The sequence below is a fragment of the Mesocricetus auratus genome, unplaced genomic scaffold (genome assembly GCF_017639785.1).
Source record: "Mesocricetus auratus isolate SY011 unplaced genomic scaffold, BCM_Maur_2.0 Super-Scaffold_6730, whole genome shotgun sequence".
Lineage (NCBI taxonomy): Eukaryota > Metazoa > Chordata > Mammalia > Rodentia > Cricetidae > Mesocricetus > Mesocricetus auratus.
Window position 1 is genome coordinate 37,653,247 of NW_024429184.1, and position 22,824 is coordinate 37,676,070.

The window sequence follows — 22,824 nt, forward strand, 5'->3', positions numbered from 1 at the left end:
AAGCAAGTTTCTCTGTGTAGCCTTGGCTGTCTTAGAACTCACTCTGTAGACCAGTCTGATCTCAAACTCAGAGATCTTTCTGCCTCTGCCTCTCAAGTGCTGGGATTAAAGGCCTGCCTCCCCTCCCAAGACACATATATTCTTTTCTATTTCTCTCCATTTCACTCTGCCTAGGACCCTGGCTTTGGATTGATACTGACTCCATGTAGAGTCTGTGGTAGCATATCAATTCACCTACTCTAGATAATTCCTCAAAGACATGCCAATGAATTTGTTCCCATTGTGTTTCTAAAATCTTATCAAGCTAACAGTCTGGTTAACTGTCACATATATGTCTTCAGGATATGAAGCACTATGCACAGAGGATGATGGGAATTATAAAGGCAATGATGGTTTGATTCTCAGCTCTGGGGCAGACTTTCCCTGGAATGAGAACCCATATCAAGATCTATACTTTAGAATGATCTTTGTAGACCTCCGAAGGATGGGATAGAAGAAAAATGTCAGGGATTTTTGAAATAGTTTGGATATGAACCTAATCCATGCGATGATAATAGAGATTGAAATGAGGGTATGTGTGTAAAGAACAGTAAGGCAGTTGGACTCTATAAAATTAAATGCTGCTAAAATATACAAGAGAAGAAAATAGTTTAGGACAGCCATACACTTCCAATGAAACTGCTTGAGCTAGAAAATTCAGAGAGCTCTTTTTGGAAAAATTTGAGCTCAGGCTTGCACTTACAGAGTTTCGGGGGTTAAACAGATATAGGTGGCAGTGCTTGGGGTTTAAAAGTGAGATTTATATAATAGAAAGAGGAATAAAAACATTTTAAATGTGAAGTCATTAGATACCAGAGAAAATACTAGATATTTTTCAAGGAGGAATGGTGTATGAGAAAATTAAGTATGAATGCTTGTAGTGATGTACAGAGTGTCATGAATTAATTCTCTTCTTCTGCATCCTGAAAGTAGCTAGTTGTATACTCTCTTAGGGTGTATTTAAAAATTAGTCATTGAGTCATCATTTGACTACTATGTGGTTCAAATAGGAAACTCTTGCTGAGAAAGCATTTAAAGCCTGATTGAGGATGTGCATTTTTCTTGAAAATCTCAGAGTATGCAAGGTCATAAAATGTACCCGTTCCAAGACATCACTGGCAATGTTAAAGCAGTGGCAGTTTGGGTATTGAGTGTCCCCCAAAGTCCCATGTGTTTATAGGGTGGTCTCTGTGGTAGTATTTGTAGATAGTAGGGCCTCAAAGCAGCGGGGCTTTAGGGAAGACCTTGGGCTAGTGGGGCATGTTCACAAAGGAGATATGGGAATCCTCTTCCCTCTTCTCTGTTTTGCTTGCTGAGAACCATGAGGCAAGTCATTTGTTTTACTTGTGATTTTACCATGATGTATTCCACTACCACAGTACCAAGGGCAAGTGGGGCCAACCAATCCTGGTCTGAAATCCCTGAAACTGTGAGTTGATTGTGTCTGGTATTCTGTCACAGTTGCAGCTCACTAATGGGTAGTGAATGAAGATGATTATTCATCCATATTGGTTGTTCATTGGAGGAAAGAGACTAGTATGGTAGGTGTAGCCTGGCAGCACAAGGAATCAGTGACTGGCCTTTCTTCTAGATGTAAAGGAAGCCTGTGCGATGAACTGAGAAAGTTACTCCAAGGTCACATGGCAGTATTTAAAAGCATGAACATTCTCCATGGGAATGGCAAGGTGGCACTGCCATTTGTCTTCTGAACTAAACACGGAAGGGACTAAAGTCCACTCAAATACAGTAAACTTGTACCTTTGGCTACAAAGAGTGCTGCCAGCTGACCTTTGCACCTTTATCTTTGGCTGGAAAACTTTGGAAACATGAATAATAAAAGAAATAGCACTTATGATTTTAAGAAAAGGAAGAGAGACATACATTGTCTGTGAAACAGCAATTGGAAGTTACTTTCATACTTCTAAAATCAAGTTGTGGATAAAAAAATACAGATTCCTGAGCAAAGGGAATGTGTTATTCTATTCTCAGCAAGTTTTATTTAGAGATACTTTTCAAAATCTGAGTGGAGAGTAGAAGAGATTAAGATTGCTGAAAATTTCGAGATCAAGTTTCTATGTCTGGAAGAAAAATATAGTTCAGACACAGGTTTAAACAAAACAAAGCAAAATGAAACAAAAATAGAGGATATCCCTTTGAAGAAAATGAAATTTTACCTTTAAAAATATGGTATTTTCAAACTTGTCTTAAAAACTCAGTCTTTCCATTATGAGGCAGCCATTGCTGGACTACCTGGACCACAGTCTTTAAGCCAGTGTAGCAAATCACTCTGCGGCTCCGTGTGTGTGTGTGTGTGTGGGGGGGGGTGTTTGTATTCATTCTATCAATTCAATTCCTCTAGAAAAGGCTGATTAATACAAGAGGGACAATGGAGCTGTTCAGCTGGGGCTGAAAAATCATCTGTAATTAGCAAGAGATCAGCATCATTGAAACAAATGAAATTATGCTTCATTGGGACAATAAGGTCAGCACACAGAAGCTGTGGTCATGTGTACTGCTTGTGGCAGAGTTGGAGCAATGGAATTTCCCAAGCCTTTTGGAGCTGGATCATAAAGTCAGTTCCAAATGTTGGATATTGAGCTGCAGGAGGTGATTTCCACTGCTGGATTGTGTTTTAATCTTACTGTTCCTATGCCCTGCTTTGGTACTTTTTGAATAAGAACCATGTAACTTGTTTTCTTTGTTTTAGAAGAGCCCACAGTTAAGAGACTATGGATTTTAAAGAGGCCTTGAACTTTTTGTTGCTGTTTGAGAATTCCATAATGCATTTTGATCAAGTCCATCCTGCATCTGTCGCCTTCAATTATTTCCTTAATCCCCACCAGAGTTCCCTCCCAATTTCAAGTGTTCTTTTCTGTTTTTATTTAAACCCAAAGACTCCACTTAGTGCTGTCAGTACATCCTGGGTTTGGGACCATCTGCCGGAACATGTACTATTTCAGAGTAACCGCCTGCCTAAAGAAAAACTGATTCTCCCCAGTAGCCATCAGTTACCAACAGCTTTTCAGCTAGGGGTGGAACTTTGTGACTACTTTGCTCCTCCCTGCTGGAGTTGTGTCTGATTTCATCTTGAGCAGGTTTTGTGCGTATTGTCATGGCTCGTATGACTGCATGTGCAACTGCCTTGTTAAATTCCACTGTTTTCTATAGTCATAGACTGCTGTTGGCTCTGATAATGGTTTTTTTCTTCCTTTCTACCAATGATGCCTGAGTCTTGCTTGGACAGGGAGTGGCATAAATGGCCCATTTAGAGCTGTATAGTGAGCAGGTGTTAGTGTCGGTGTTAATCTTTATCTACTGCAGAAAGAAACTTATCTGATGAGCTTTGACAGATGTACTAATTACTCATTAAGACTTGTTCTAATACTGTGGCTACTTGACAGAATAATAGGGTATATTTTCTATTAAGACCTATGCTGTATTAGGCATATGTCTTTGGTACTCATAATGGTGCCAGACATAGGTTCCATCTTGTCATACAGGTTTTTACCTAATAAGAAAGTAGTTGTTTAATCCCATAACATTTCTTCCACTATTGCACCAGAGGACACACCCTGCCATTCTGGTCATTGTTGCAACTTGGAGCGTTCATTGTTAGACAAATCTGATCTTTTCTCCTTTGTTAATGTGCCCAGCAACTTCCGGTACTATGAAAACTAACAAGAATCTCAAATTAATTCTCCATGTTCTATGACTCAAGTATGCACTGTTTTCAGCAATACAGTCTCATTATCTCTTTTAAAAGTGCAACCAAGAGCACTAGCAATAGTCTGTAATGTTTGGAGGTTTATGGGACACCACCACTAACCAATAACTCCAAAAGTGGTAATCCATTTCTTGCACTGGGATTATTATTTGATAGCTTTTGGTATCTTGGAGGTATGTTGCTCCCTGCTTTTTGGAGCCATTTAAACTATTTTTAAATAAATGTGTGTAATTTAGGAGCTTGCACAACAGAAGGTTTATGTAAATTTTCAAAGCTCTTTAGTGTTAGTTATCCCTCTCTGTGTTTCTCCTCTACGTAGTCCTCACATTCTGTATCTTACTCAGTCCTTTTTGTTCCACTGCCCACCACAAGCAGCTTTTATTCTACCTGTGTCTTGTATTTCCTTCCTTAAGACCATTTCCATAGTTTCTTGACATTTAATGGCTATCCCAATTTAAAAACATATCTAATGATTCAAAGCAAGCATACACGTATGAGGGATAATGTGATGTTTGTTTTTATGTTTCTGGGCTATATCTCTCTCAGAATTATTACTTTCGGCTCCATCCATTTACCTGAAAATCTTACAAATTTTCTAATTTTAGAATTTAATTTTTAAAAAATTTGTAGTATTTCTTTGCTAGGTGTAAACATACCACATTCATTATTCATTCATCAGCTACTGGATAACATTTAGGACATTCTCAATTTATGGCTGTTGTGAATAGAGCAACAATGAACATGTTGAGCAAGTTTGGATTTAGAGTGTCTTGGGTGTATACCCGAGTGGTTTATCTAGATCCTATGGAGCTCTGTTTGTAGCTTTTTGAGGAAACTCCTCACCTGGACAGTTGCTGTGCCATTTGCACCCCCACTAACAATGAATATTTGTTCCCCTTTCTGCAAACCCATTGCAGCATGTGCTGCCATCTGCTTCCTAACTTTTAAAAGAAGTTTATTAGTTTTCTGAGAATTTTGTACAATGCACTGATTGTTTTCATCTCTATTTCCTCCTGGATCTACTTCCTCTTCCAAACCCTTCCAAACTTTGTCCTCTTTTTTTTTTCCTGGTTTGACTACACCAAATGCAATTTGTTCTGCCTACATATTCTTAGATGCTTGGTCTTCCAAATCCTTAAGGAAAACTGACATTCACTTTCCTAGACACCATCAACTGCTGACAGCTCCTCAGATAGAGGTGTGGCTGCCTCTGCTCTCCATGCTAGGGTTTTTTTTGGCTTGACCTTGTGCAGGTTTCAGTAACTCTGTAGCTATTATGACTTGGATAAGAAGACATTTCAAATAGTCTTAATTTGTGTTTCCCTGATGACTAAGAGTTTTGAACACTAAAAAATATTTCTAGGCCATTTGCATTTCTTATTTTGAGAACTTTGTTTGATGATACCTCGAATATTAAGTGGGTTGTTTGTTTTCTTGATGTTAGGGTTTTTTGTTTGTTTTGCTTTTTGAACTCTTTGTATAGTCTAAGTAACACACCATAAGATGTATAGATGGTAATTTTATTTTCCTATCCCGCAGGCTTACCTGTTCACTCCAACAATAGTGTCCTTCACTGTATAGAAGATTTAGTTATACAATGTCCCGTTTGCCAGTTGTTGGTCTTAATAACTGTGCTATCAGAATCCTACTTAGGAAGTCCTTTCCTATGCTTATAAATTTAAATTTTTTCCTCTAATTTCTTCGCTATGAGATTAAGGGCATCATAGACTCTAAACTTTTAGTGTTGAAAAATTTAAAGACTGTGGGAACTTTCCCCTCTCTATTTAAGATTATGATCTTAACATGAGCTCTTGAGATCAAACAAGAAAGCGATATGGTTTAAGAGTGGTGTGTTTGGACTTTGGACTCCCATAGAACAATGTGAGGTGCACTTGCACCCTGAACTCTTGGGGAAGGGTCTAGGCCCTGCCCTATATGAAATGACAGACTATGAACACCCCAATGGAGGGCCTCACCCTCCCTGGGGGAATGAGGGGATAACGGGGGGGTGGGGGGAGGGCACGGGAGGAGGGGAGGGAATGGGAGAGGGACCTGGAACTGACTTGTGAAGCAACCTCGTTTCTTATCTAAATTTAAACTGGAAAATAAAATATATAAAAAAGAGAGATAATTTTAAGCATATATCGTTGGGCACAGTTTAAATATTATTTTAGCAATATTAAATATTACAAATTAAATATTAAATAATTAACTTTCATTTTAGTAGTGTCTTAGTAGTTTAGTTGTATTAATTTATGATTTGGCATATTTAAAGGTGTTATACAGTACTTTATATGTACTTTATATTTTGTTTTGCATATAAGTATATAATCCGTATAATTGTTTTACTTAATAATTTTTATAATTTACTTCTATTCAGACAATATTTCTTCATTTTTATTACATATATTTGGTAATGAAATGCACAAATGCAATGCACAAGAAAAAAAAAGAGTGGTGTGTTTTGTGTCAAGTTGAAAAGGGGGCAGAGTGTCTTGACCAGCTTTATCATCAGTAACTTGATACAACCTAGAGTCATCAGGGAAGAGGACATGTCAATTGGAGAATTGTCTGTATCACATTGGCCTGTGTGAATGTCCGTGCAGTGTTGTCACGATTGCTAATTGATGTAGGAGGGCCTGGACCACTATGGGTGAAACCATCCTCGGGGAGCTGGGTCTTGGCTCTATAGGAAAACTAACTGAACAAAAACAGTGAGTGAGTCAAGAAGGGATGCTTCTTCAGTTTCTCCTCCAGGTTTCTGTCTTCAGGCTCCTGACTTGAGTTCTTGCCCTGACTAGTGTCAATGATAGGTTGTGATCTACAAGATTTTGCTCAGTGTTTTGTCACAACAGAAAAGCAAATGAAAGCATTGACAAGACTAATTTGTATAATAGTCCAATTTTAATTAATTGTTTTAATTTTATTTTTCCTTTTATTGAAAGTAAACTCTTTTATCACATAATATATACCGATCCCCTCCCTCTACTCCTCATCCTCTACTCCTCTCAGTTCCTTCCTACCTCCCCTCCCATCTAGATCCATTCCCTTTCTGTCTTTCATTAGAAAACAAACATGCATCAGGTGTTGGTGGCTCATGCCTGTAATCCTAGCATTTGGGGAAATAGAAGCTGGCAAATCTGAGTTTGAGGTCAGTCTGGTCTACAGAGTGAGTTTGAGAACAGCCAACACTACATGGAGAAACATTGTCTCAAAAACCAAACAATAACAGCATCAACAAAAACAGACTTCTAAGTGTTTCTAGGGGATTCAGTAAAATATAATAAAAATGAAATTATTAAGATAAAACAAAAACTAACACAATGGAATTGGACAAGACAAACCCAAGAAAAGACATAGTAATCAGAGTCCTACTCATTTGTACCCTCAGGATCCCCATTAATAACATAGCATAAACGCAGAGGGTCTGATGCCAATGTGTGCTGGCCCTGTGCATACTGCTTTATACTCTAAGAGCTCATATGAGCTTTGATCATTGCCGATTTAGAAAGCCTTGTTTTCTTGCTTTCCTCCATGCCCTCTGAATCTTGCACTTTTGAAGCCTCCTCTTCTGCAGGTACCTTTGAGCCCTGAGGGGAGGGATTTGAACAAGACATCCCTCGGTCTCTCATCTTCTACATAATGTCTGGCTGTGGGTCTCTGTATTTCTTCCCATCTGATGCAGGAGGAAAGGTCTCTGATGACAGATGAGCAAGGCTCTGTCTGTGAGTATAGCAGAATGTCATTAGGAGTGATTTTATTGGTGCATTTTATGTTTTATTTATTTATTCTTGTTTAGAACAGTAGTATTTGGTTTTACCTGAGGGCCCTAAGCTACCCATTATCTGGTTCTTGGTCACCCAAGCAGTGTTTGGTATGGATTCCATCTTGTGGAATTCCCCTTAAATCAAATCAGATATTGATTGGTTACTCTCACAAAGTTTGTACCACCCCATTGCACTATATAATACCTTGTAGGAACAGCCCTATTTTAGATCAAAGGGTTTGTGGTTGACTTGGGATTTTCATTTTTATCTAGAAAATAAGCATAGGTCAGTAAATTTAAGCATCTTAAAAGAAGAAAAGACAGCAATTCAGAAAATAATTGGGAGGGCTCTACCCATGTTGTTGAGATATGGGCTTACTGTGACATATTATTAAATAGACTAATTTAATCTGAACTTCTGTATTTGAAAATCAATCCTCCTACCCTATAAGTAAATGAAATTGATTTGAACCACAAAATCTAGTCATCCATTTAATTCTTTTTCAGCCACTCAACAATACAACCAGTATTTCTTTGTGCTAAGCACCATTAGAGTTCAGGAGAAAGAGGCATCAAGAAAACAAGCTCTGATGCCTGGAATTCACAGTTTCTGCTGTCATGGGTGTATAAACAAGTCATTCCAGTTTTCCAGCCTTGTCTGGGGAGTTTCACCCACTACTTCCAGTCCATTAGCTATGCCTGACCCCTCCCCCCAGCTTTGTTTCCAGTAGCAGACAATAAGATTTTGATTCTAATAGCACATCTCATTCCAGTTTAAAAGTGGATATATGTACATCCTACCTTTTTATTATTAAAGGATTCCATATATGCATATAATGAGTTTCAATAAATCCATCCTATTCCTGTCTAATTACTCTCCTATCTCCTCCAAGTTTTGCACACTACCAATCCCATTTGCTCTGTTTTTAAGCCTACCAATTCTTATTGTTTATAGAAAACAAGGCAAAGGCCAGAAGAAATGCATATTTATCTGTGGGACAGTTTTCCTGGGGGAAAGGACAACCTTAGGCTGCCACCATTTCTTCCTTTCCAGTAGCTGTCTCCATTGTCAGTAGAGATGGTCTGTTATATTTTGCAAGTTACATTATTACAGTATACAGATATAATTGAGCATGTGTGTGTATTATATGTGGAATATGTGCATATTTGTATAGAAGTTATATACAGGTATATATTTTAGTTACATGCATATACATGTAAATGAAGACACAGCTATATGTGTAACCTGTCTCCAAGTGTGGTCTGTGTATGTGAAAACAAAACTGACTCTCTGGTCCCTTGCCCAAATCATGCTATCCCCTGCTTGAGGGCCCCTTTTAAGTTCTTTCCCATGTGCTCATGGCTGTCCTGATCATATCATTCGAGGCTTGCTTTTTTTTTACATTTTTTTTATTGTTTTTAATTTAAATTTAAATTTGAAACAAGATTGCTTCACAAGTCAATTCCAGGTCCCTCTCTCTCTCCCTCCCCTCCTCCCACGCCCTCCCACCAATCCCTCCAATATCCCCTCATTTCCCCAGGGAGGCTAAGGCCCTCCATGGGGGTGTCCATAGTCTTTCATTTCATCCAGGGCAGGGCCTAGACCTTCCCCCAAGAGTCCAGGGTGAGAGTGCATCTCTCATTGTTGGATGGGTGCCCAAAGTCCATTTATATACCCGGGATAAATACTGATCTACTACCCAAGGCTCAATAGATTACCTAGGCCTCCTCACTGACATACACATTCAGGGCATTTTGATCAGTCCCATGCTGGATTCCCAGGCACCAGTCTGGGATTCAAGAGCTAAACCTTGTCAGGTCAGCTGTTTCTGGGGGTTAAACCAGCCCAGTCTTAACCCCTTTGCTCATCAGTCCTTCCTTTCTGTCACTGGATTTCTTGAGTTCAGCTCAGTGTTTAGCTGTGGGAGTCTGCCTCTGCTTCCATCAGCCATTGAATGAAGGTTCTGTTTCCCAGATTTTCTGGCCATGGGATTGTAGGTTGGCACTACCCAGATCTATGTCTAATCCATATATGAGAGAATACATGCCATGTTTCTCTTTTTGTTAGTGGGTTACCTCACTCAAGATGGTTTCTTCTGGTGTCATCCATTTGCCTGCAAATTTCAGGATTCCATTGTTTTTTTTCTGCTGAATAGTGTAAATGTACCACATTTTTCTCTCTCTACTCTTCTGTTGAGGGGCATCTAGGTTGCTTCCAAGTTCTGGCTACTACAAATAATGCAGCTATGAACATAGTGGAACAGATATCCTTGTATGAATGTGAATCTTTTGGATATATGCCTAAGAGTAGAGTTGCTGTGTCTTGTGGTAGGTTTATTCCCATTTTTCTGAGGAATCTACATACTGATTTCCAAAGTGGCTGTACAAGTTGGCACTCCCAACAGCAGTAGAGGAGTGTTCCCCTTTCACCAAACCTCTCCAACATCAATTGTTGTTGGTGGTTTTGATTTTAGCCATTCTGACAGGAGTAAGATTGTATCTCAGAGTGTTTTGATTTGCATTTCCCGGATGGCTAAGGATGTTGAGCACTTTCTCAAGTGTAAGGCTTGCTTTTTACTCTCTCCTTTTAAAAGAAGTTTTGTGATCACTCCCCAAAATCACTCTGTCTTCAGTTTCTCTCTATCCTTATTTTGTTTCTCTCAGGGTATTATCTTGATTGGTAAGTTTCCTGGTTTTCTTGTGTGTATTTGATAAATGTCTGTCTCTTCTTCTAGGATGCAATCTCTGTTCAAGCAAAAAACCTAATCATGATTGCTGTATCTCCCACACCTAGCTTTAGGGCCTCATCTATGGTGACTGCAGAATGGATCAGCAAGGTTGATGAATGCGAAGAGTTTGACAAGCAGTGTTGGATACCCATTAACCTGCTTCACAGTCTAATCAGTATGGATGTGTATTATATATACACATATTCATGTATGTATATGTACCCATACAAATGCACACACACACACATGACAATATGTGATTGCAATATATATATATACATATATATATGTGATTGTATACACTCACATCTTTGCATATATGGAAACATACTTATAATGTACAACATATGTACAAATATACAAAATTTCAATCATGTACAAGCACATAGAAAAATGTAATGTACTCATGGCCTTGGTGCTTGAAATCTTTAACAGTTGTCAGCTATTTATTACTTTAATTCAAAAATATAAAATCTTGCTTTTTATTCTAAAGGAAATTCCAGATACTGCATTATTTTCCCTATAATTTAATGATTATTTTAAAACTTAAAAATTCTACTTATTCTATCTAAAATCAATAAAAATCTTTAATTTAAATACCTATCATTTAAAAGAATGTGTTCTTATTTTTTCATTAGGTAAAGCTTTTGCTTTTGAGTATTTGTCTATAGCTTTCTTGCTTTAAAATTTATGCTTATATTTTAGTTTTCACATATTAATAAATTCAGAGAATTTCTTCTTAACTTAGATGAGTTATCTTTCAAAGATGAACCTCTTCTCAAGTTGCTTCAGGGATAAAATGGGGAAACATCTTTTTGGTTTGTTTTTCCTTCCATTTTTATTTTTTAGGGAGAACTTCTACCATGAATCATTTAATTCATTGCAATCTTATTTTGTTAATCTGCCATCAGATGATAATATTCCTTCAAAAAGTAAATGATCCTGAAACTCTTGTTCTGATGAATAGTCTGAAATGGTGGGGAGTCAATATATATTTGCTAATTTTTTTTATCCTGATTTGGATAGTGGCTAACATAGTCTCCTAGAAATTCAGGACTTCTTCATTAAGGCAATATTGATTAAGTCATATGGCAGCAATTTTGCCTTCTTTTCTTGTAAGTTGCTTGAATTGTAATTACTTTTCTTTCTAATTTCTTAAGAAAAATTGAGATAATGTTAATAATTGCTTGCATCATGACTTACTAACAAGGACAAGAAACAAATGTATTCTTTACAAAGTTATAATATCCTGCCAGAAAGGCACTATTTGTTGGCAAAAGGGAAAATCTTACTGAGTTGCTGTGGGTGTGATGTATTTACCTGTGCCAAGTTGCTGGTTGTTATTAAATTATATGCTTGGTTTTCATGTCAGAATATTATAAGAAAAGTGAAAGTGTTCCCATTGTGGTAAACTTCTGTGGTGAAGAACATACTAAATAATCCTTTCCAGTTACATCCTTTCCAGTTACATCCTCTGAGTGGATCACCAATGTGACCGCCTTTTTATATAACATTGCCACATATTAATCAGCCAGCGTCAGACAGGAGATAAAGGAGAGTTGGAAATATCCCTGGAGACACAGAGACTTGACTCTGGTTTTGATGGCATATTATTCTGAGGATTCACACATTTAATGACCTCCAAGATAGAGAGTTCAACACGATAATGCTGTGTGTATTGATTTGGTTCAATTCAGGAATTGCTCATTTATTGCTTATATTTATGTAAATAAAACACCAACATTTTATCTTCCAATTTCAACATGTTACTGAATTATTGTGATTAGAGGTGGAGTTGAACTAACATTAACAGGGCTTCAGTTTCTATCATGAAGTGCAAAGGAAAAATTACATAAAATTAATACATTCCTAACAATTTGAACATGTCTTCCAGCATTAGTTATTACAAACTCACCTCTTTTTAATTGTTCAGGGCAATTTCATGCAAAGACTTTGACATATTTTCTTTTCAGTCCTATGTTCCTTGCCATTCATATTCCTTTTCTGTAACCATACCTTTAAATTATTATATGGTTAATTTCTAAAAATAGGGGTACATGATCTTTGGAATGAGTGAGGGTGGTAGGATTTAGCATCAAGGGAGTTTCAAATAATCGTGTATATTAAAATGTGTTTTCAGACATTTATTTTTCTTAAAACAGCAGTAAAAGGATAGCATATAAAGTAGTAGTTGTAGTCATGCATTTAACAACTAAATTCCTTTTTCCTAGGTCATTGTTTTGCTTTCTAAGCTTGAAATCACTTTTTGGAACCAAATCATAGTAGACACACAGCTATGACCCCAAAGATAAATATTATTTTATTTTCCTTAGTGGAGGAGGGGCAAATTAACTTATAAATGCAAAGGATTGCTTAGTGTTTGGACAAAGTTATACAACAGAACAACCCTGGCCACTGAAGTGTAAGAAAACATATGTGTTATATTGATAATTGGTTTGATAGTTTGGCTTTTAATATTGCTGGGTACAAAAATCATTTTTCCCAAGCATTGCAATAACAATGGGCCTCTGGTATCTGTTTCGCCTCATCGCTGATCCATTCAGTATAAAAATAAATTGAGCAGTGCATTCTGTCAGACAGCATTTTATGGAAAATACAGTGAGGTTGATATTGTGCTCTATTTCTTAAACTTATCAAGCTACACTACCACAAGGAGACATTTACTGTGGGAACAAAAGATTCATTTGTAAGTACTCCCTTTGGCTGCCAGGTAAGGGATATCGAGGATCTGACAGGTGCATAGTGTTTAAGGGCATCAGTCTGGGACAAAAAATGAATATAGAAGAGATGAAATCACTGTGTATTGAGCAGTGGGGAAGGAAATGATTTGTGCTGCCTGCTGGTATAGAAAGGAATATTATGCACAATAAGAACAGCTCGGTTCCTTAGGCTCCACTCTAGAACTGAGGATGGGTAATATGCAGGATGCTTTTATCTTCCCGCGTGGCCCAGGCAATTATTTGGTATTGATTTTCTGGAAGTTTTGTCTTATATGTCAGCATTTTGTTGGCAAACTTCACAACATAATCCAATCAAGTTGGTACAGAGATGAGTGTGGGGAGAGATAAACCCTCTGCGAGCCAGTTCTTTGCGTGGCCTGTAGGTAGCCTCTCTACATTAAGAAAGCTCTTGCAACCGTGCCTTTCCATCAGGGGAATTGTAGTCTTGGGGAATCCCTGCGCCTGATTGTGGCTCTCCTCCCAGTAGTGCACTTTTGACCTCTGTATTGATTCTGTTCTTTCATCAAAAGCGCTGATGTAATTCCATGTGCTGGGATCATGCCGCGATTTGCATTTAGGAGCTGCAACTGTGCGCTGACCCCAAACCATCTCATCAGAATGAAAGTGGACCAAATGGCAGATGCGTTTCCCCATAATATTAAGGTCTATTGTGTCATTTGGTGGGTTTCTTTATTGTATATCGAAAAGGGCATATACCACCCACTCTGGATTTTTATTTAATTCTAATCAGAGATTGGGAAGCACTTTAAAATCTAATAGGAATCAAAGGGGATTTTATTGATTTCCATACCTGGGCCAATAAGTAACAGTCCAATCTGTTAAATCAACACAAAATAATAAAATTGTGTGCATATATGTTCATAAATTCTAGTACATTTAAAATTTATCTATTATATTAGTTTTTTCAGTGTTTTCTTACTAATATATAGCAATCATGGAGCCAGAGTTGACTTTCTACATAAATATAGTAAATAAACATACTATTTAGTAATTCCTAGAAGAAAACAGCAAATATTATCAGTAAAACCCAGTGCAATCTAAATATTGACCATCAAATTAATTTTGCTTTATTTTCATCTCTTTCTTTCTTCCTGTTTAGTTCTATCCTCCTTTTATGTCCTCAGAAAGACTATGAGAAAGTGAGTTTGTAAATTTAAGTACCAAAAAAAGAACTTCATTGAAAATCAGTATAAAACTGTGACTATCAATAATATATTGTGCTTTCACAACTCCCCTTTAAATCCTAGTCATTCTTACTTATTAATTGTAATAATAATATTTACTGACTATTTAGGGATGGAGTGAGAATCTAGTGACGATCTCTTATGGAGCTAAGAGCCTAAATGGAGAGGCAGGAAAATAACTGCAAGTAAGTGTGAATACAACAAGAAGTGTGCATATTTAGAGCTGCATGCAGGAGTTATTTTATGTGACACCATCATTATTTGGGGGAAATGCTGGAAAGTGCTGGGAAGTGATGACAATAAAGGAGCTAAGGAACTGAGAGTAGGGGCAGCCATTTCTTTGGAAACAAAGGAATAGATCTCTGATTTGTTTTATAGAAAGGAAACTGTGTAGACATGAGACCACAAAAGAGGAAGAAGGCTGTGCAGTACCTGTAGTCCATATACTCACGAGAAGCTGCTGCAGTGAGATCTTCTATGGGGAAATGCATAGAACTGCATATTGTGCCAAGACAGGTGGGTGATTAGATTGAGATGGCAGAGGGAAACAGAGGGTCTATAGTGTTTAATAAATGTTCTGGGATTATTAGAAACCAGAGGGAATTTTCCAGATTGTCACAGGTAGGAATTTCTAGTATCAAACCAATAATCCACAAACCTATATTTTTAAAGAGATAAGAAATACAAAAGAAAATGGCAGAGGTTGTAGATTGATGTGGGGATTGCATGAGCCAAGATTTTTTAAAAAAGATTTTGAGGGAACTTATTCCATTTCAGACGAATTGGATCTCTTAATGCAGAAATAAATTAAATAATATTTGAGTACAAAGTATTGATTAAAGAGTATTTATATTTTAGGCTGCATCAAATGTTTACAAATTGTATGTCACTTTCACTTGTATTGTCTTTATAGACCCTAAAAGCAATCATGTGAGAAAAGGAGTTATGGCATCCAACTCAGGATGAGACTTGACTAGAATTGACATTCAAGTGGTGCTTGCTGAAGGTTAATGGGTAGTAAGTGGCAAAATCTGAAATCCAGGACTCCCCAGTATAAAACTTCTGTCCTTTCCACTAACATTGTACATAATACTATATTTGAAGTGATAAAAATGCTTGACAATGTTTTTCTTTAAATACCCTCTATTTCTATAATGAGTGTTCATTCTTTTTTCTAAAACACACACTTTGTTAAAATTTCCAGGAATATATCTGTGAAGCACATTGAAATTCGCTTCTAAAATCTTTGTACTATGGCTGCTAAAGAATTGAAAGCAATTTCAGATGAGTGACCCCCATATGCTTCTTATTGGTTTAGAAGACGCAAGATATGTGAATACTTTTATGGGTAAAAGAAAGTGTTTTTAAATTCCGTGGTTTTGAGAAGATGGGTTAACAAAAAGGATTATTTGAACATTTACACTCCTACTGGTACATATTGGGACACAATGAAATAAATACCAAGTTGTTGACTTTTGTCTTGGGAATAGGGATTTAGAAATCTTTGAACAATTTCTTAACCACTTCTATCATATTTGTATGGTATTTTATGATATACAGACTCACTTGAATGAATCATAATAGACTCTCAATATCAAGATTGTTCTAATTAGTCCTTATTAGAAACAATAATGAGATAACAGAGTGAAGTTTAAAAAAAAACAGGTGAATACCAGTTATGTTTACAACATGTGCATTGTTCATCTATTATCTACAGTTTAGTTGAGGCTATGTGACGGTTTGAATATAACTGGCCTCCATAAGCTCATAGGAAGTGTCACTATTAGGAAGTGTGCCCTTGTTGGAGTAGGTATGGCCTTGTTAGAGGAAGTAGCCACTGAAGGTATGCTTTGAGATGCTGAAGCCATGCTCAGTGAGGCAGTTACTTCCTGCTACCTAGGGATCCAGATATGAGTTTAATCTCTATTCCAACATCATGTGTGCCTCTGTATAGCCATGTTTCCTGCCATGCTGATAATGGATTAAACCTGGAAACCGTAAGCCAGCCTCAATTAAATATTTTCCTTTATAAGAGTTACTACAGTCATGGTGTCTCTTCACCGAAGTAGAAACCCTAGCTAAGACAGGAGTTAATACCAGGGACTGGGGTATTACTGTGATAGGCTGGGCTATGTTTTTGTTTGGAGGAATATGAACTTTGTGATTTTGGATTAGAAAAGCAAATTGAACACTTCAAATGGAGGATTAATGGACCATCCTATTACGCACATGGAAGACAATGGTACTGTGGGTGATTTGAACTGTGGGAGCCTGGTTCAAGACGTTTCATAGAAGAAAACTGGTAGTATGTGGCCTAGAGACTTTTCTTGTGATATTTTGGCGACAGAATGTGGCTGCTTTTTGCCCTTGTCTGAAAAAATCTGCCTGAAGCTAAATTGAAGAGTATTGGATTAATTGTATTAGCAAAGGAAATTTCAACCTAGTATTGACTCTGTCGTGTGGTTATTAGTGTTCACTCTTATGAAGATCTATAATAAAAAGGAGCAAGCTGAGCAAGGAAAAATACAAGATATATAGTTCAAGGAGAAAAGGGACACCAGGAAATAGAATATAGGTAAATCCTATGTTCTAGGAGATAAACAGATTAAATAAAAGCCTGATATTAGGTGTTAGATAGAATACAGGAAGTGGTGGCCTCAAGGCAATATTCTATCCAGCTAAGTTTCCAACATGTAAAAAGGAATTACAGAACAATTTAGGTTCAATTCCAGCACTCCAGGAGCATAGGCAGGTAGATCTCTTAAATTTAAGGCCAGACTGGTCTATAACGCAAGTTCCAGGACAGCCAAGCTTAGGTAGTGAAAGAAACCACGGAAAAAAGAAAGTTATTGAAGATATAACTGAACAAGGAGACCATGTTCAAGCCCCAGTAAGCAGTAGAACTTTTCAGCTTCAGCCACGTTTCTGGCTTTAAAGTCTAGGGCAGAAGAAAGGGGTTACAGAATCTCTGTCCATTACTAAGAAGAGTTGCTGAAGCTAGGCATGCATGGTTGTCCCTGAATGGAGGCATAGAGAGGTCATTGCATGAAGCTATGAAGGTGAAGCTTGAATTGCCTTGGAGACTCCAAATATTGGCATGATGGAATCTACTGAAACTGCTCAACATAGAAGGGAGTGCTTGCAAGGAAAACCGACTTTATTTATTCTGGGGCATAGACTTAACTTCTTCCTGTGAGCATGGAGGGAGTTTATCATTCTGTATATGTAACCTGTAGACATAAAGCCATTGTTTCAATTGAGGATAATGTTGAAAAATGTTACATTTGCATCCTATCTCATACTGCCTATTATCAAATGTTGACTGTACTGACAATATTAACTATGGACAATGTGATATTTGGGTATAGGATTGAAGAACCTTTAGGTCAGGGAAGACACATTTTCTTGAATATATGATTTTCCCTCATGCATGTCTCTGTCTGCAGCTAACTTACTTTGTTTTTAATTTAGAAGTTCCTTTTATACTTGTTGTAGTCTATCTTGCTTTGAGTCATTTACAGTGGAGAAAGTTATCTTAAAACTGTCTTATTCATCAGAAAACACTACATTTGACAGCCCAGCTTTGCTAAGAAGTGAGGACCATGCTTTTTGACACCACTTCATTGAAAGGCTGCAGGGATGGTTTCACTCCATGTGCTGTTCCCTACCAAGATATAATGTAGAATATAGAAAAATGTAGCAAACACTTCAAATTTTATCCAACATTAAAAACTTCAGATTTTATTATTAAAATCCACTATTGTTTTATTATTATACAATACATTATTAAAACATTCTTATTTTAATTTATTTGCATTGCATTTATTTTTATTTTATACATTTTTAGTGTATGTGTGTGTGTGTGTGTGTGTGTGTGTGTGTGTGCGTGCTGTGTGTACATGCTGCTATAGACCAGAAGAGGGCATAGATACCTTCAAGTTGGAGTTACAGGTAGCTATGAGCCACTCTACATGTGTGTTGAGGACTGAACCTAGGTATCACAGAAGAACAGGAAACCTTTTAACTACTGAATCATTTCTCTAACCCGTCAATCTAGCACTTAAAATGGAATGTTGCAGAATGTGTTATTTGCAGGTTATGATAGAAGAACCTCATTTATTAGTGTTGCTCTTCTGTGTTGCAAACTTGCACCCATATGAAGGTGTTACATGTTGTAATTATCTTCTAGGACTCAACTTGCAGTTATCTATGCAAGTAAAATGTAGAAGAATTTATCTGCTGAATAGCAATAATTGACTTTGTTTTCAATGAGTTAAATCCTTGGTACCATCTAGCATTTATAAAGCATATTTGAAGAATTTCACAGAGGCATTGGAATAATCTGTTTGATTAAAGAAAGCAAAATGAAAATACACACTATATCTCAGTGTAGCTCCATGTTATAATTTGGGTAATGATGTTCACAAATAGTGAGAAGCAGTGGTACTGGAAGCCAAAGGGATGATGGTTAGGGCACACATTGGTGCAAGTCCTAAGAGTAGTGGAATTCTTCTCTCTGAGAATGTGGACATCCTTGCTGCCCTCTCTTTCTGCATTCCCAGGGTCATTTGCAGGGTCTGGTTGGGGCTGGAGCAATAGCTCAGCCATTAGGAGCACTTGTTGCTCTTCCAGAAGACCTGGGTTTGATTCCTAGCACCCACGTGACACCTCACAGTTGTATGTAACTCCAATTCTGGATCTGATGCCATTCTGGCCTCCGTGGCTACCATATGTAGTTGTTGCACACACTTACATGCAGAAAAACATTCCTGCATGTTTTAAAAGCCTAGAAATTTTGAGTTTAGTCTGTGGAACCTTGAGTGTTTGATTCTCATATCTATAGAAGAGGTTCTATTCCATACTCACCAGGGAGATTAGAATACAGCTATATCTGTTGTAGCCCCTATATTTTTCAAGTGAATAGACAGAAAGGGTTTATTCAGTAGAACAAGTCTGTTCAAATGAATGTTACCAATGAGTAATTTTTTTCCAGGGTGACTGATCATGCCCATGGAGTCTTTAGCCCAGTCTTCTGTTGTACTTTCAATACACACAGAAATAGCGATTTCCTGCCTGTTGGCTTCTGCTACATCCATGTACAGAGAGACGCTAGCATTTCAACCCTTCTATGGTGACAGGTGATACATCTGATTGTTTGCTGATGGTGATTTGGAATATTGATGCTTTAGAAAAATAACTCTGTTGAACAGGCAATCTGCACAGCTCGCAAACCTCACAAAGAGCATTGATATAAATAAAGTGTCAACCGGGTGCTGCAGCATTGTGCAGAATCATTTTCAAATTTTCCTTTTTGAATTATTAAATAGACCATGTCAGAACAACTCTGATTATTATCCAATCCATATGCTTCAGCACCAGGCTTTTCTGTAATATCAAGCGACTGCAGTGATCAATTGGACCAATCATGAATGCACTCTCATTCTAGAAAGGATCCAAGTGCCTCTCAGCGCTTGCAGCCTCTTGTGCAGACATGCAAACACCTGCTGCATTGCTTACCGGGTAAGGCCACCCCCTCACGCCTTTAGGAACATGTGTGCAGGCAGTGAATATATACTTAATTCTTTACCATTCAGTTTAAATGTGAGCATGCCTTCATGCAATCTGAAGCATATTTAGGTATGTTAGATATAACAGATTATTATCCAGCTAGAACTCTCTACACACCAGGACTGTTTACCGAATGTATATTACAAATTAAATATGTCGGGTCATATTTCTGAAAATTGCTGTATAAAAAATAAGATGCTGTCTTTTGTCCTTTAACAACTACAGCGTCTGCTGGAAGCGGTGACACTGATATGCAGGCATGTAGCCACATGTAATTTATAAAGTGTGATAAAATGATAATCTCTCACCTACACTAATAAACAGTTTATCTAGATAAATAACTCTCAGAATGAATACAGTGGATGCCTTTAGGGTTTTAGACATTTAATTAAAATGGAACAAAAGTATTAACTGTCAGCTTTTAGATTTTAGCATTTTTTTCTCGAAAAGAATATCCTTTAGTCTGAGAACACATTTGTGACAGTCAGTATGAATAAATGCAAGATTCTATTTTTCTATCCTTCATGAAAATGAGTCTAAAAATGCCTGTGTAAAATCATAAGACAAAATGGTTTCCTGTGGATGCGTCTCTGTTCCCTGGGGTGGCTACCCCCAGGGTCTGGGTCTCAGAGCAGGACTGGGGGCCCCTGCTCTGATAATTGCCAGTGACTAGAGGTAGCACTTCTCCTCCCACACTTCTGCCATCTTCTTCCTGTGGTGCAATCATTCACAGTGACTGTTAAAGCATAGGGCTTTCTTTCTTTCTCCTGGGTGTGATTTTGATGTTGGACACAGGGAGGCAGGACAAAGCAATGGCAGAGAACAGTCAAAGGGAAAAGCCACCGGAGAGGCCCAGGACACACATGCACATTGCCTCCCAGAAGGAAGAGAGTGCAGGGGCTTTAGGGCTGCTTATTTAACCCCAAAGATACACCATGCTACCAGAGATACATGAAATCATAACTCCTTATTTTAATTTTGTCCCCGTTAAAACTGATCCAGGTATTTTCTGAGCCAATGTTTCTAGATATCCCCGTTCTGTGATCAGCTCAGGCTCTTTAAATGCATAGATCACACACTACATATGTATGCTGTGCGCTTTATTGTTGAATGCTTATCAAGTTAAACAGACTCAGAGCATTTTCTTTAAAGGCATAAAGGAGAATCAAAGAATGTTATACAATCTGTATTATAAATCAGTGGTGGTTTAGTGTTGAAAAATTACCCAGGGCATTTGTTCACTAGCAGAGCACACTTGACATACTCACAAAGCATGCCATAGTTGCCAGGAATGCATGTGGTCAGGCTTTCTTTTTGTCTTTTTCTGTATTTTTAAAAAATGCTTAGCACATTTGGCATTCCTGTAACATGGTTACAACGCTCTTCCCTGCTAGTTTTCATGTGCTGCACTCTTGAGAGTGATACAAGCTTAGGAAAATAATAGGTAAGAAGTTATATTTCTAACATCACTTTAGGTTGCATGGAAATTTTATTTTCCTCTGTGATAGCACTTTTGGGTCTAGAGAATAGGACATTTCCTAATGGACAAATGGTCATGATGGGACAAACTTGGTATGGTTTATAAAGTGGTCCCAGAGCTTTGGAGCAATGATGTTAGTTAAATGGGGAAATGTGAAGTGGTATGTTGATGACAGAGATGGGGTCGTGAGATTCACAATTTGTGTCTCTGTGCATACACACCTGTGTCTTCTTTCACGGCACCCAGAAGTTTATGCGACAGTGATAATCAGAAAAAAAATATAACCCGTGTAATTTCAAATGAAACAGAAATTTAGGCAGTCTGTTGTTAATAATCCAAGTTAATAAGCACATTGCTTGTTTGTCTTTTCCTCTAGGTGCATTTCAGCTATCACTGTTGATGAATACGAGCTCAGAGAGGAGCGTCTCAGCATTTCAAGACCATTGTCATGGGGATAAAGCAGGAAGGGAGAATCTATCTATATATTTTCCTCTTGGGCAATGGAAGTCAGCGCATATGATTCCATAGCCTTTCAGCTGTCTCCCCTCCCCCCACCGTCTGATCACATTATTCACACAAAGAACCAATGAGCCGTTTGCCATTACCTTAAAGTCCTATATTAATGAGACAGCTACAATTTTTAATCACTTCAGTTAAGCCTTGAATATTCTGTTTGCTAATATCAGGCATCCATTCAAAATGAGAACAAGTGTTTTATTATCTTTCCTTTGCAAATAGCAAATAAAATATTGAGTTTTTTTCCGTAAAGTTGTCAGTTTTTCTGAAGGAATCTTCTGATTCTTCTGGAGTTAATCTTATCTCTAAAAACACGAGTTTATATAATGTGTCCCAGAGAGGCACCTAGGGAGATAATGGCCCAAGCGTTTTGTTTTTCTTACACAGTTTTTGTTAGAAATAAAGGCATACACAAATAGAGTTGTAAGACAATCTCTATCATTTAACAACACTGAAACCATTTGCAGGGGCATTGAACGTCCCCTAAAACACCAGTTTGCATACTTTCTGAGAGACAAGCCTCTGAATTAAAAGGGAGGACTTTGGTCTATCTTTTCATTATGGAATGTTTTCTTTTATTTATTAAAATGGATTGAAAACACACTTTAAACAATTTAACTTTTACTTCTATTTAGCTAATAACTGTTTTGTACATAAATCAAGCTATTTAGGTCAACCACATCTTACAAATATAAAAATATAAGAAAATTGCTCTGCCTTTTAAAATGGCTACATATAAGGCAGTAGATGTGGAACCTTTTGAAAATCGTTCATTAACTCTTACTAGTCTTTCTTTTTAAATATTTCTGCTTGATTAAAAAATCAAGTTGTTGGAGAGTATTAGCAGCATTCAATTCAGAACCTTTATATTTAATGAGTACATGGGATAAGCTGTAAAATACTGATTTCAGAGAAATAGGAAGGGCACTTTAAAATTGTTTGTGCCTGTTTCCCTAATACCAGGCTATAATCACAAATGGGTAAACCTAAGTAAAAATTAAGAAAAGCAATTCCTGTAAAACCAGACTGAAATGACTAATAAGGACGTGTTCACCA

The 22,824-nt window shown here is 37.4% G+C and overlaps 1 long non-coding RNA gene across 4 annotated transcripts in view; it reads left to right on the forward strand.

Annotated features, from left to right (window-relative positions):
* LOC121137939 overlaps positions 1-22,020 on the forward strand; it is a 31,332-nt gene extending 9,312 nt beyond the window's left edge. Inside the window, exons 1-4 of one of the 4 annotated variants that reach the window (XR_005875200.1) lie at positions 12,692-14,389; positions 14,583-14,720; positions 19,651-19,724; positions 21,629-22,020. This is a non-coding gene — a long non-coding RNA (uncharacterized LOC121137939). Of the gene's footprint in view, positions 1-12,691; positions 14,390-14,582; positions 14,721-18,137; positions 19,725-21,628 lie in introns of those variants that run through there. The other 3 variants (XR_005875202.1, XR_005875205.1, XR_005875198.1) reach the window with 3 other exon arrangements.
* The last annotated feature ends 804 nt before the right edge of the window (positions 22,021-22,824 follow it).